We start from the raw sequence: 15,056 nt of genomic DNA on the forward strand, positions 1-15,056 counted from the left end.
GTGGGGATGGATAGGGCCCCTAATGTCCTGGTAGTGCATGCGGGGGGAAATGACCTGGGGGTCAGGAGGTCGAGGGATCTCTTGCGGGACATCAAGGTTGATTTGTTGTGACTGTGGGCCATGTTTCCAGGGATTGTTTTGGTATGGTCCGACATGGTGGCTAGACTGAAGTGGCGTCAGGTTAGATCGGTGGCTGGGTTGAATAGGGCCCGAGTGAAGGTTAACAGGGCGGTGTGTAGGTTTGTGGCCAGAAATGGGGGATTGGTGGTGCGACATTGTGAGCTGGAAGGGGATGTTCCTGAGTTTATGGATCAGGATGGGGTGCACCTTAATGCTCTGGGTATGGATTTATGGATTCTTGAGATCAGGGAGGTGATCCAGCGTGCGGTTGAGTTGTGGCGAAACGGGGGTCTGTGAGGTTTCACATGCCCCCGTTGTGGCGGTAGCGGGAGAGGGATTTGGAGGCAGGAGTGGCAATTTTGGTGGTTTGAGAAGGTGTTGGGGGAGGAGGCTGGGGACGGTACTCAGCCTGGTGAAGGATTCCCCGTGGGCATGGGCCCCGGGGAGAGGATTGGGCCTCTGAAATGGTGTCCCTAGGTCTGGTGCCTTACGGCTAGGGGCAAATGTAGGAGGCTTGGCACATTGGTTCACTTGGGGTTAAAAGGGGACGTTGCCTCCAGATCTCTCTGCCGCTGTAGGGTGGTTATGTTTTATGGTTTTTGTACGATGTTCATACAATATGTTATGACAATGTTTAAATTGTTCAATGTTAATAAATATGGGCTGCTGTGGCCTTTTGTACCACTAACCGGTGTCAGTCGTTATTGGGATGTTAGGGTGGGGCAAAAGGTAAGCAGCTAGGATATCCCCTAGTCATGTACTTAGGGGCTGTATACACTGTATATAATGTACTTAGGGGCTGTATACACTGTATATAATGTACTTAGGGGCTGTATACACTGTATATAATGTACTTAGGGGCTGTATACACTGTATATAATGTACTTAGGGGCCATATACACTGTATATAATGTACTTAGGGGCTGTATACACTGTATATAATGTACTTAGGGGCTGTATACACTGTATATAATGTACTTAGGGGCTGTATACACTGTATATAATGTACTTAGGGGCCATATACACTGTATATAATGTACTTAGGGGCCATATACACTGTATATAATGTACTTAGGGGCTGTATACACTGTATATAATGTACTTAGGGGCTGTATACACTGTATATAATGTACTTAGGGGCCATATACACTGTATATAATGTACTTAGGGGCCGTATGCACTGTATATAATGTACTTAGGGGCTGTATACACTGTATATAATGTACTTTGAGTCTGTATACACTGTATATAATGTACTTAGGGGCTGTATACACTGTATATAATGTACTTAGGGGCCATATACACTGTACATAATGTACTTAGGGGCCGTATACACTGTATATAATGTACTTAGGGGCTGTATACACTGTATATAATGTACTTAGGGGTTGTATACACTGTATATAATGTACTTAGGGGTTGTATACACGGTATATAATGTACTAAGGGGTTGTATACACTGTATATAATGTACTTAAGGGCCATATACACTGTATATAATGTACTTAGGGACTGTATATAATGTACTTAGGGACTGTATACACTGTATATAATGTACTTAGGGGCTGTATACACTGTATATAATGTACTTAGGGGCTGTATACACTGTATATAATGTACTTAGGGGTTGTATACACTGTATATAATGTACTTAGAGGCTGTATACACTGTGTATAATGTACTTAGGGGCTGTATACACTGTATATAATGTACTTAGGGGCTGTATACACTGTATATAATGTACTTACGGGTTGTATACACTGTATATAATGTACTTAGGGGCTGTATACACTGTATATAATGTACTTAGGGGCTGTATACACTTTATATAATGTACATAGGGGCCGTATACACTGTATATATATGGTACTTAGGGACCGTATACACTGTATATAATGTACTTAGGGGCTGTATTCACTGTATATAATGTATTTAGGGGCTGTATACACTGTATATAATGTACTTAGGGGCTGTATTCACTGCATATAATGTATTTAGGGGCTGTATACACTGTATATATTGTACTTAGGGACCGTATACACTTTATATAATGTACTTAGGGGCTGTATACACTGTATATAATGTACTTAGGGACCGTATACACTGTATATAATGTACTTAGGGGCTGTATACACTGTATATAATGTACTTAGGGGCTGTATACACTGTACATAATGTACTTAGGGGCTGTATACACTGTATATAATGTACTTAGGGGTTGTATACACAGTATATAATGTACTTAGGGGCCGTATACACTGTATATAATGTACTTAGGGGTTGTATACACTGTATATAATGTACTTAGGGGCTGTATACACTGTATATAATGTACTTAGGGGCTGTATACACTGTATATAATGTACTTAGGGGCTGTATACACTGTATATAATGTACTTACGGGTTGTATACACTGTATATAATGTACTTAGGGGCTGTATACACTGTATATAATGTACTTAGGGGCTGTATACACTTTATATAATGTACATAGGGGCCGTATACACTGTATATATATGGTACTTAGGGACCGTATACACTGTATATAATGTACTTAGGGGCTGTATTCACTGTATATAATGTATTTAGGGGCTGTATACACTGTATATAATGTACTTAGGGGCTGTATTCACTGCATATAATGTATTTAGGGGCTGTATACACTGTATATAATGTACTTAGGGACCGTATACACTGTATATATTGTACTTAGGGACCGTATACACTTTATATAATGTACTTAGGGGCTGTATACACTGCATATAATGTACTTAGGGACCGTATACACTGTACATAATGTACTTAGGGGCTGTATACACTGTATATAATGTACTTAGGGGCTGTATACACTGTACATAATGTACTTAGGGGCTGTATACACTGTATATAATGTACTTAGGGGTTGTATACACAGTATATAATGTACTTAGGGGCCGTATACACAGTATATAATGTACTTAGGGGTTGTATACACTGTATATAATGTACTTAGGGGCTGTATACACTGTATATAATGTACTTAGGGGTTGTATACACTGTATATAATGTACTTAGAGGCTGTATACACTGTGTATAATGTACTTAGGGGCTGTATACACTGTATATAATGTACTTAGGGGCTGTATACACTGTATATAATGTACTTAGGGGTTGTATACACTGTATATAATGTACTTAGGGGCTGTATACACTGTATATAATGTACTTAGGGGCTGTATACACTTTATATAATGTACATAGGGGCCGTATACACTGTATATATATGGTACTTAGGGACCGTATACACTGTATATAATGTACTTAGGGGCTGTATTCACTGTATATAATGTATTTAGGGGCTGTATACACTGTATATAATGTACTTAGGGGCTGTATTCACTGCATATAATGTATTTAGGGGCTGTATACACTGTATATAATGTACGTAGGGACCGTATACACTGTATATATTGTACTTAGGGACCGTATACACTGTATATAATGTACTTAGGGGCTGTATACACTGTATATAATGTACTTAGGGGCTGTATACACTTTATATAATGTACATAGGGGTTGTATACACTGTATATAATGTACTTAGGGGCTGTATACACTGTATATAATGTACTTAGGGGCTGTATACACTGTATATAATGTACTTAGGGGCTGTATACACTGTATATAATGTACTTAGGGACCGTATACACTGTATATAATGTACTTAGGGGTTGTATACACTGTATATAATGTACTTAGGGGCTGTATACACTGCATATAATGTACTTAGGGGCTGTATACACTGCATATAATGTACTTAGGGACCATATACACTGTATATAATGTACTTAGGGGCTGTATACACTGCATATAATGTACTTAGGGGCTGTATACACTGCATATAATGTACTTAGGGGCTGCATACACTGTATATAATGTACTTAGGGGCTGTATACACTGTATATAATGTACTTAGGGGCTGTATACACTGTATATAATGTACTTAGGGGTTGTATACACTGTATATAATGTACTTAGGGGTTGTATACACTGTATATAATGTACTTAGGGGTTGTATACACTGTATATAATGTACTTAGGGGCTGTATACACTGTATATAATGTACTTAGGGGTTGTATACACTGTATATAATGTACTTAGGGGCTGTATACACTGTATATAATGTACTTAGGGGTTGTATACACTGTATATAATGTACTTAGGGGCTGTATACACTGTATATAATGTACTTAGGGGTTGTATACACTGTATATAATGTACTTAGGGGCTGTATACACTGTATATAATGTACTAAGGGGTTGTATACACTGTATATAATGTACTTAGGGGTTGTATACACTGTATATAATGTACTTAGGGGTTGTATACACTGTATATAATGTACTTAGGGGCTGTATACACTGTATATAATGTACTTAGGGGTTGTATACACTGTATATAATGTACTTAGGGGCTGTATACACTGTATATAATGTACTTAGGGGTTGTATACACTGTATATAATGTACTTAAGGACCGGATACAATGTACATAAATTACATGTAAATAATTAAAGGAGATCTCCAGAATATAAAAATTGTCACCCATAGTGCCAGAAGTAAAAAAATAAAGATGTACATACCCTCCTCCGCTCCTCCGGCTCCGGTCACCGCCGTGATCCTCTTCCTGGTTGCCGGTGGTCGGAGAGTCATACTGCGCGCAGCCAATCATCAGCCACAGTGAAGTCCCGACTCGGCTGGTGATAGGCTGGGCGGCAGTGTGACGTTTTCGGCCCCGGCAGCAGGTGCCGGTGTAGTGAATAATTTTGTGTCCTGAAGCGTTCTCACACTGCCGCTAAGCCTATCACCGGCCGAGTCTGACTTCGCTGCGGCTGATGATTGGCTGAACGCAGTATAACTCTCCGACCACTGGCAAGCAGGGGAGCGGAGGAAGGTATGTACATCTTTATTTTTTTACTGCCGGCAGTATGGGGGACAATTTTTATATTCTGGAGTTCTCCTTTAATATGTAAATAATTCATCTTCGCGTTCCCGATTCCATAACACTTTAGGATCCTTTTGCATTGTATCCGTTACATTACTTTTCATTCCACCATCTTGACCTTACTTTTTTTTTTTTTTTTTTTTATACTGTCTTTATTCAACGTTTTCAAGGTAAACAGAAAATTGCCAGTTACAATGATATGTTTGGACAACGACAAACATAAGTGGTGTATACATTAACACTTGAAGGAGTACGGCTCCCCACATAACGTAAGGTAATGCGCATAGAAATCACGTCCTCCATAGATGAGCGATTGTAGTCAAGTAATCTGTGGGTAAAATGTGGTCAGAATGTAACAAACAAAACGTTCATCTTGTGATAAATCCCTACTGGGTGGATCGGAGAGTGTTGGGGATTAAACTCCCTCTTTTACTCAGTATATAGAATAGTATATAAAACATTAACTGCATCTTAAGTCAAATAAAAAGGAAAAGGCAATATAGAGGAAAAGGAAGGGAAGGCAGGGAAGGGGATAGGGCACTTCAAGAGGGGAAATAAGGGGTGGGGTGAGGGGGAAAAGGGAAGATGGAAGAAAAAGATGAGGAAAAATAGGGTAGGAGAAGGGATAGGCTATTTAATGAGTGGTAGGAAAGGAATAGGGTGCACGTACCTCCCACGGCATGCTCTCCTCAATTCTTCAGGTGGCTGCTCTCAAACTCAGGTGAGGCTACGTAAGTCAGCCAGGGGGCCCATGTGGCGTAAAATTTGGAATATTGACGCCTAGAATCGGCTAGAAGTTCCTCCATTCTACATACATGAGAAACTTCATTGAGCCAGGAGGAGTGTGTGGGAGGTGTTGTTGCCTTCCAAAGTCTGGGGATAACCGTTCTGGCTGACATCAGCATGAAATGTGTCAGCTTCGCTGTTAACATAGAGGTGCCACTCGGTAAAATTTGGGGGTTACACCAGCCTGTTAGTGTAAAAAAAAAAATTAACTTTTTACACTAACATGCTGGTGTTTCACCATACTTTTTATTTTCACAAGCAGTAAAAGAAAAAAAAAAGGCCCCCAAAATTATTAACGCAATTTCTCCTGAGTACGGAAATATGCCATATGTGGGTGTAAAATGCTCTGCGGACGCACAACAAGGCTCAGGAGTGAGAGCGCACTATGTACATTTGAGGACTAAATTGGTGATTTGCACAGGGGTGGATGATATTACAGCGGTTCTGACATAAACGCAGAAACATAAATACCCACATGTGACCCCATTTTGGAAACTAAACCCCCCACGGAATGTAACAAGGGGTATAGTGAGCCTGAATACCCCACAGGTGTTTCACGAATTTTCATTAAATTTGGATGGGAAAATGAAAAAAAAATGTTTTCACTAAAATGCTGGTGTTACCCTAAATTTTTCATTTTCACAGGAAAAAAGCCCCCCAAAATTTGTAACGTCATTGCCTTTGAGTAAGAACATACCCCATATGTGGATGTAAAGTGCTCGGCGGGCGAACTACAATGCTCAGAAGAGAAGGAGCGCCATTGGGATTTTGAAGAGAAAATGTGTCCGGAATTGAAGGCCACATGAATTTACAAAGCCCCCATAGCGCCAGAACAATGGACCCCCCCCCCACATGTTACCCCATTTTGGAAACTACACCCCTCATGTAATATAATAAGGGGTGCAGTGAGCATTTACGCCCCACAGGTGTCTGACAGATTTTTGGAACAGTGGTCCGTGAAAATGAAAAATGTTATTTTTCATTTGCACAGTCCACTGTTCCAAAGATCTGTCAAACGTCAATGGGGTGTAAATACTCACTGCACCCCTTATTTAATTCTGTGAGGGGTGTAGTTTCCAAAATGGGGTCACATGTGGGGGTTCCGCTGTTCTGGCACCACGGGGGGCTTTGTAAACGCACATGGCCCCTGACTACCATTACAAACAAATTCTCTTTCCAAAAGCTCAATGGCGCTCCACCTCTTCTGAGCATTGTATTTTGCCCGCAGAGCATTTTACGTCCTAACATGGGGTATATCCCCATGTGAGATGGGGTTACGAATTTTGGGGGGCATTCTCTCCCATAACCCTTTGTAAAAATGGTAAATTTGGGGAAGAAACTGCACTTTAGTGAAAACGTTTTTTTTTCCATTTACACATCTGATTTTAACGAAAAGTCGTCAAACACCTGCACAGTGTTAAGGCTCACTGGACCTGTTGTTACGTGCCTTGAGGGGTGTAGTTTCCAAAATAGTATGCCATGTGGGGTTTTCTGCTGTTCTGGCACCATAGGGGCTTCCTAAATGTGACATGCCCCCCAAAAACCATTTCAGCAAAATTCACTCTCCAAAATCCCCTTGTCGCTCCTTCCCTTCTGAGCCCTCTACTGCGCTTGCCGAACACTTGACATACACATATGAAGTATTTCCATACTCGAGAGAAACTGGGTTACAAATTTTCGGAGGCTTTTTCTCCTATTACCACTTGTAAAAATTCAAAAACTGGATCTACAAGAACATGCGAGTGTAAAAAATGAAGATTTTGAATTTTCTCCTACACTTTGCTGCTATTCCTGTGAAACACCTAAAGGGTTAACAAACTTACTGAATGTCATTTTGGATACTTTGAGGGGCGCAGTTTTTATAATTGGGTAATTTGTGGGGTATTTCTAATATGAAGGCCCTTCAAATACACTTCAAACCTGAACTGGTCCTTGAAAAATTCCGATTTTGAAAATGTTGTGAAAAATTGGAAAATTGCTGCTGAACTTTGAAGCCTCTGATGTCTTCCAAAAGTAAAAACATGTCAACTTCATGATGCAAATATAAAGTAGACATATTGTATATGTGAATCAATATAGAATTTATTTGGAATGTCTATTTTCCTTACAAGCAGAGAGCTTCAAAGTTAGAAAAATGCAAAATTTTGGAATTTTTCACCAAGAAATAATCCAAGTATCGACAAAAATTTACCAATAACATAAAGTAGAATATGTCATGAAAAAACAATCTCGGAATCAAATTTATAAGTAAAAGCATCCCAGAGTTATTAATGCTTAAAGTGACAGTGGTCAGATTTGCAAAAAATGCTCCCGTCCTTAGGGTTATAATGAGCTCCGTCCCCAAGGGGTTAATAAACTCTATAATATGATTTGTGTCTACTCTCAATTTTTCTTTCCCTCTTTCTTTTCTTAGTGCATCTTTCACCTGTATACATCTGAAGTCATTCCCAGTATTTAAATTTGTTGCATAGCCACTCCCACTCTCTTTACTCCCCATCTTGGCATAACTAGTCCATCATATACCGTATATACTCGAGTATATACGGTAGATTCCTTTTTTCCCAATTGCTGTAATCCGATATTTTATTTAATTCTGGGAGATTTTCATTATGCCATATTGGGGTACATCAAATACTTCCGGTGACTCCTATTATTTGCTTCACTTTCTCCCATACCTGGGTCAATAAGGCCGCTATTGTTATCTCACCTTGTGCCCCCTCTTTATCCTCCCACTTTCTTACTTTCCTCTTCCTTACCAAAAAATTCCATCAAAGCTTTGCTGTTCCTGAATAATAAAAATTAACTGTGCTGCAATAAAATAATTAAAAAAATGTGGAATACTTAAGCTGCCTCTTTCCAACGGTTGTACCAAGTTATGCGTCTTAATTCTCACCCTCTTCCGTCCCCCAAATCAACTCATTTAGTTTTCTCTCTAAACTTTAAAAAAAGCCATTTTTAACCTATATAGGTGAGGCTCTCAAGTAATGCAAAGTCATAGGGAGTATCACCATTTTAACTAAGCCCATCCTATCTGCCATATTCAATCCCAACTTAGTCCAAATATTTATTTTTCCCCCTATTCTTTTAATCAAGGGCTCCAAATTTAACCTCTCGAATTCAAACGTCTGTTTTGCAATCTTGATTTTCCTTGTCACCCACATGAACCCCAAATCTTTGAAAACACTCTGTGTTCCTGATCATTACCGCTAGTGGTTCTATAATTAAAGCAAATAATAATGGTGATAAAGGGCATCCTTGCCTTGACCCTCTTTTAAGTTGAATATTATTCAACAAATTCCCATTAATATTAATTCTTGCCGTGGGTACAAAATATATATGTGATAGCCTGGGGGAGTTGGGTGTAGGGAGTGTAGCTTTGCGGTTACTAAAGTGTTACTAAACCCTTTCTATTCATGACGCCAGGGTGAGGGCTCCTCTGTAATGCTTGTCCTACCGCCACCCTTCCCAAGAGCGATAGGGAGGTATAGAATAATTGAATGTCTATAAAATAAAATAAAAGAATAATTGAATGTCCACAACCGGAGAGTTTGCTGAAAACAGATGGAACTTTTACTGAAGGTTTTATGCAAGCTTCATAACAGGAACAGTCTCTACATATGCAAATTCTCTTGGAGATTGACAAAGGTTGGGACCTTAAGCAATTTTGAGTCCTTAGACTGATATGTGCTGTTCCACTGGTTTTGGGGTAAGTTGCGGTCCAGTAGTCACGCTAGCTTTAACAGGGGTAGTTTAGAACTCACGGTTTAGTTTAGGCTGAGGCCAGTAGGTTTTCAGGCCTAGCGTGTCTTTGAAAGTTGCGCAGATCCGTCCTGCTAGTCCGGCATCCACAAGAGCAGCAACCCAAGAGAGCGATAATTGGCTACAGCTCCCTTATATGGGCAGGGGCTGGACTAGAGATAATTGGTCCAATACTGCTGTCAATCACCTTTACACAGAATTATGGGTAGCATGTGACCCAAGGACCTCCAAAGGTCCTCTAACATACCATAGAGGAATTAACATGGTTACATGACCGAAGGTCCTGCAACGCTAACATGGTAAGCATCCTATACATTATACTAAATATACACATTATTATTAAATATATACATATAAACATCGCAAAATTAGAATAGAGGAGAGGCAACTAGGGGCTGTCCCACCTGGGGGACCCTACCTGAACGTAGTTACTCTGACGTTGGGGACCACCATACAAGGTACAGTATGCAATACGGTACCGGGACACCACAAACCCCCTTACTTAAAATAAGTCGGCCTCAACATCTTTCCCCTAAGACAGAGGGATGAAGGGAAGGTTGCTTTATAACAGTCCTGAGCATAACTTTTTCAAATGTCCATTAATCAGGCTGTATATCACTACAAAGCTATTTCACTTTTTTGATGTACATACATAAGCATGGGTAAACTCATGAACAGGATTACTTGGTTCACAAATTTAGTAACAGGATGATATTATTATACATGAGATACATTCGACATTTTTGAATCTCACTAGACATTTTTGAATCTCACTACACATTTTTGCCATATTAGTTACCTGTTTAGTACACTGAGGGTTTTACTGGCTTGCCTGAGGATTTCTACCAATAAACTAGCTACTAGGGTCCATTGGCTACACGCTCTTATCCCTAGAACACAACAGATAAACCTTACCTAGGTTACCTTTGGACTAGGTGTATTATGTTTAGCTCGCAAGAGCTCCTACTGGCCGGGCAGGGCATCTCGCACACTTAGGAGAAAGAAGAGAACAGTTAGTGTACATAACAGTGGAAGGAATTGGAAAATGACATAGGCTACAATTCCCAAAGCATTTGCTTGAGTGTGAGATATTTTTGTTGTTTGGTGTACTAAGTTTAAGTGAGGTAAGTTCACTTGAGTGATTAGTTTGATGTACTATGTGTACAATAATACGTGAAAGGTCAGTCTTGGTACCTTAAGGGTATTTTCCCTTTTGTAGACCTTTGAGACCGATGCAACACCACTTCCTGACTCTCAGGAACCTCATCAAAAGACAATTCTTTCGAAACTTCAGTCCCGAGGGACCAACTTGAGGGCTGGGAACAGGAGTCATATCTTCTGCAGGACTGGTGTGACTCATGAGACTTGGGGAGAAGAGTCCTGGAGGACTTGGATCTGTCACTGGAGTACTTGGAGCTGTTACTGAAGTACTTGGAGCTGTCACTGGAGTGCAACTGATGCTGGGCAAGGAGATCAAGGACAGTTGGGCTAAAGCAGAACACGGTACGTCATAGATCATTGCAGGCTGATGAGGGGAGAACAGTGGAACGTCCCTTGTAGGATGGATTCCCTCTCTGGGAACATATTCTCTCCTTGGCCTTGCTTCTGGGGAAGCAGGAGGAGGCGGTACCTTAAGAATACCCTTAAGGTACCAGGTTGAGCTGGAACTTGAGTGCGACGATCGGGAGTTGGAGTGAGTCCAGACAAGATCTTAACTTAGCGATCTGGTACTTCAGGGTTTTATACTGCGCTGGCTCCGTAAAGCTTTCAGTACTCTTTAACACTCTGCGTTTCTTTACTGTTCTGACTGTGCTTTTCTGTAGGTCTTCTGTTTGAGGCCCCACCAAGATGGCCGCCGCGGCTCCAGAGACCTCGGTGGGCGGAGTTTCAGGATCACGCTCGCGGTAAGGACCGGCGCAGCCTTTAACCCCTTGCGCTGTGAATTGCGGCTCCGCTGTACTTTTCGCCTCCCCCTTACTTTTCATGCGCACTTTTTGCACACATCGCCAGAAACACAGTCCCGTAGCCTTGAATGAGATTCACAATACATGAATAAAGTCCTTTACATGAGGGGAGTACACTTTAATTGGTGGCAACAGCTGGAGGCACACACCCGTATCCTGTTCGTAGGACACCAAATATCTATGTGATAGCCTGGGGGAGTTGTGTGTAGGGAGTGTAGCTGTGCGGTTACTAAAGGGTGTCTGGTTAACCGTTTCTATTCGTGATGCAAGGGTGGGGGCTCCTCTGTAATGATTGTCCTACTGCCACCCTTCCCAAGAGCGATAGGGAGGTATAGAATAATTGAATATCCGCAACTGGAGAGTTTGCTGAAAACAGTTGGAACTTTTACTGAAGATTTTATGCAAGCTTCACAACAGGAACAGTCTCTACAAATGCAAATTCTCTTAAGCAATTTTGAGTCCTTAGATTGATATGTGCTGTTCCACTGGATTTAGGGGAAGTTGCGGTCCAGTAGTCACACTAGCTTTAGCAGGAAGTATTTTAGAACTCACGGTTTAGTTTAGGCTGAGGCCGGTAGGTTTTCTGGCCTATCGTGTCTTTGAAAGTTGCGCAGATCCATCCTGCTAGTTTGGCATCCACGAGAGCAGCAACCCAAGAGAGAGATAATTGGCTACAGCTCCCTTATATGGGCAGGGGCTGGACTAGAGATAATTGGTCCAATACTACTGTCAATCACCTTTACACAGAATTATGGGTAACATGTGACCCAAGGACCTCCAAAGGTCCTCTAACATACCATAGAGGAATTAACATGGTCACATGACCGAAGGTTCTGCGACGCTAACAAGGTAAGTACTATACATTATAGTAAATATACACATTATTATTAAATATGTACATATAAACATCACAGAATTAGAATAGAGGAGAGGCGACTAGGGACTGTCCCACCTGGGGGACCCTTTCTGAGCGTAGTTACTCTGACTTTGGGGACCACCATAGAAGGTACGGTATGCAATAAGTATCCTAAAAAGAAATCCCCATTCCACGCTGTCAAACGCCTTATTAGCATCCAAAGACAGGACGGAGCAGGGATCCCACCCAGTGTGAATGGGAATTCGTCTGATCCGGGAGCAGAATTCCCAGTGCAGTAACTAAGTAAGGGCTTCTTGAATGTCACTCAGGCTGATCCCTTTATTCAGCTTTCCCCGTCCTCATCTTTCAGATTTTTTATTCTCTGCCTCATATAATTTTTGATAATAATCTACGGCCACCTGAAGTATTTCTTCTAACTCTCTCATCAGCTTCCCCTCGCTGTTCTTCAGATTATTCGTTTCACTGTTCTCCCTTTGATTCTTAATGATGCCGGACGGCCACTTCTTAGATTTCCCCCTTCTGTAAATTTCCTCTGCCCCCAGAAAAACATCCTATGTTGGGCTTTTTGCAGATTAAATTCCTTATATTCCTTTTGCGCCTGCTCTAATGTTCCCTCTCTTCTGGGTTTTTGTATATTCCTCCTCTTCTATACATTTAATCTGTTTCACCAACCTCTCCTCCCTATTCTTTACCTTTTTCTAGAAGTAGGAGATATTTTTAACCAAAATCCCCCTCAAATATGCTTTCACAGCGTCCCATACCATAAATAAATCTGTAGGGTTTTTATTGGCATCCCAGAACCATTGAATCTCCTCTTCTATTCCACTTGTTACCTCCCTCACCTCCAACCAAAAAATGTTAGAGAGGCTCATATTAACCTAGTGACCAATGGCTCGAGCTACCCAAATAGCACCTGTTACGCCGAGCGCTCCGGGTCCCCGCTCCTCCCCGGAGCGCTCGCCACACTCTCCCCGCTGCAGCGCTCCGGTCAGATCCACTGACCCGGGGCGCTGCGATTCCGCTTCCAGCCGGGATGCGATTCGCGATGCGGGTAGCGCCCGCTCGCGATGCGCACCCCGGCTCCCGTACCTGACTCGCTCTCCCTCGGTCCTGTCCCGGCGCGCGCGGCCCCGCTCCCTAGGGCGCGCGCGCGCCGGGTCTTTGCGATTTAAAGGGCCACTGCGCCGCTGATTGGCGCAGTGATTCCAATTAGTGTGTTCACCTGTGCACTTCCCTATATCACCTCACTTCCCCTGCACTCCCTTGCCGGATCTTGTTGCCATCGTGCCAGTGAAAGCGTTTCCTTGTGTGTTCCTAGCCTGTGTTCCAGACCTCCTGCCGTTGCCCCTGACTACGATCCTTGCTGCCTGCCCCGACCTTCTGCTACGTCCGACCTTGCTTCTGTCTACTCCCTTGTACCGCGCCTATCTTCAGCAGCCAGAGAGGTGAGCCGTTGCTAGTGGATACGACCTGGTCACTACCGCCGCAGCAAGACCATCCCGCTTTGCGGCGGGCTCTGGTGAAAACCAGTAGTGACTTAGAACCGATCCACTAGCACGGTCCACGCCAATCCCTCTCTGGCACAGAGGATCCACTACCTGCCAGCCGGCATCGTGACAGTAGATCCGGCCATGGATCCCGCTGAAGTTCCTCTGCCAGTTGTCGCTGACCTTACCACGATGGTCGCCCAGCAGTCACAAGAGATAGCGCAACAAGGCCAACAGCTGTCTCAACTGACCGTTATGCTACAGCAGTTACTACCACAGCTTCAGCAGTCATCTCCTCCGCCAGCTCCTGCACCTCCTCCGCAGCGAGTGGCCGCTCCTGGTCTACGCCTATCCTTGCCGGATAAATTTGATGGGGACTCTAAGTTTTGCCGTGGCTTTCTTTCCCAATGTTCCCTGCATCTGGAGATGATGTCGGACCAGTTTCCCACTGAAAGGTCTAAGGTGGCTTTCGTAGTCAGCCTTCTGTCTGGAAAAGCCCTGTCTTGGGCCACACCGCTCTGGGACCGCAATGACCCCGTCACTGCCTCTGTACACTCCTTCTTCTCGGAAATCCGAAGTGTCTTTGAGGAACCTGCCCGAGCCTCTTCTGCTGAGACTGCCCTGTTGAACCTGGTCCAGGGTAATTCTTCCGTTGGCGAGTATGCCGTACAATTCCGTACTCTTGCTTCTGAACTATCCTGGAATAATGAGGCCCTCTGCGCGACCTTTAAAAAAGGCCTATCCAGCAACATTAAAGATGTTCTGGCCGCACGAGAAATTCCTGCTAATCTACATGAACTCATTCACCTAGCCACTCGCATTGACATGCGTTTTTCCGAAAGGCGTCAGGAGCTCCGCCAAGATATGGACTCTGTTCGCATGAGGCGTTTCTTCTCTTCGGCTCCTCTCTCCTCTGGTCCCCTGCAATCTGTTCCTGTGCCTCCCGCCGTGGAGGCTATGCAGGTCGACCGGTCTCGCCTGACACCTCAAGAGAGGACACGACGCCGCATGGAGAACCTCTGCCTGTACTGTGCTAGTACCGAACACTTCCTGAGGGATTGTCCTATCCGTCCTCCCCG

Source organism: Hyla sarda, chromosome 6, assembly GCF_029499605.1.
Source record: "Hyla sarda isolate aHylSar1 chromosome 6, aHylSar1.hap1, whole genome shotgun sequence".
Classification (NCBI taxonomy): domain Eukaryota; kingdom Metazoa; phylum Chordata; class Amphibia; order Anura; family Hylidae; genus Hyla; species Hyla sarda.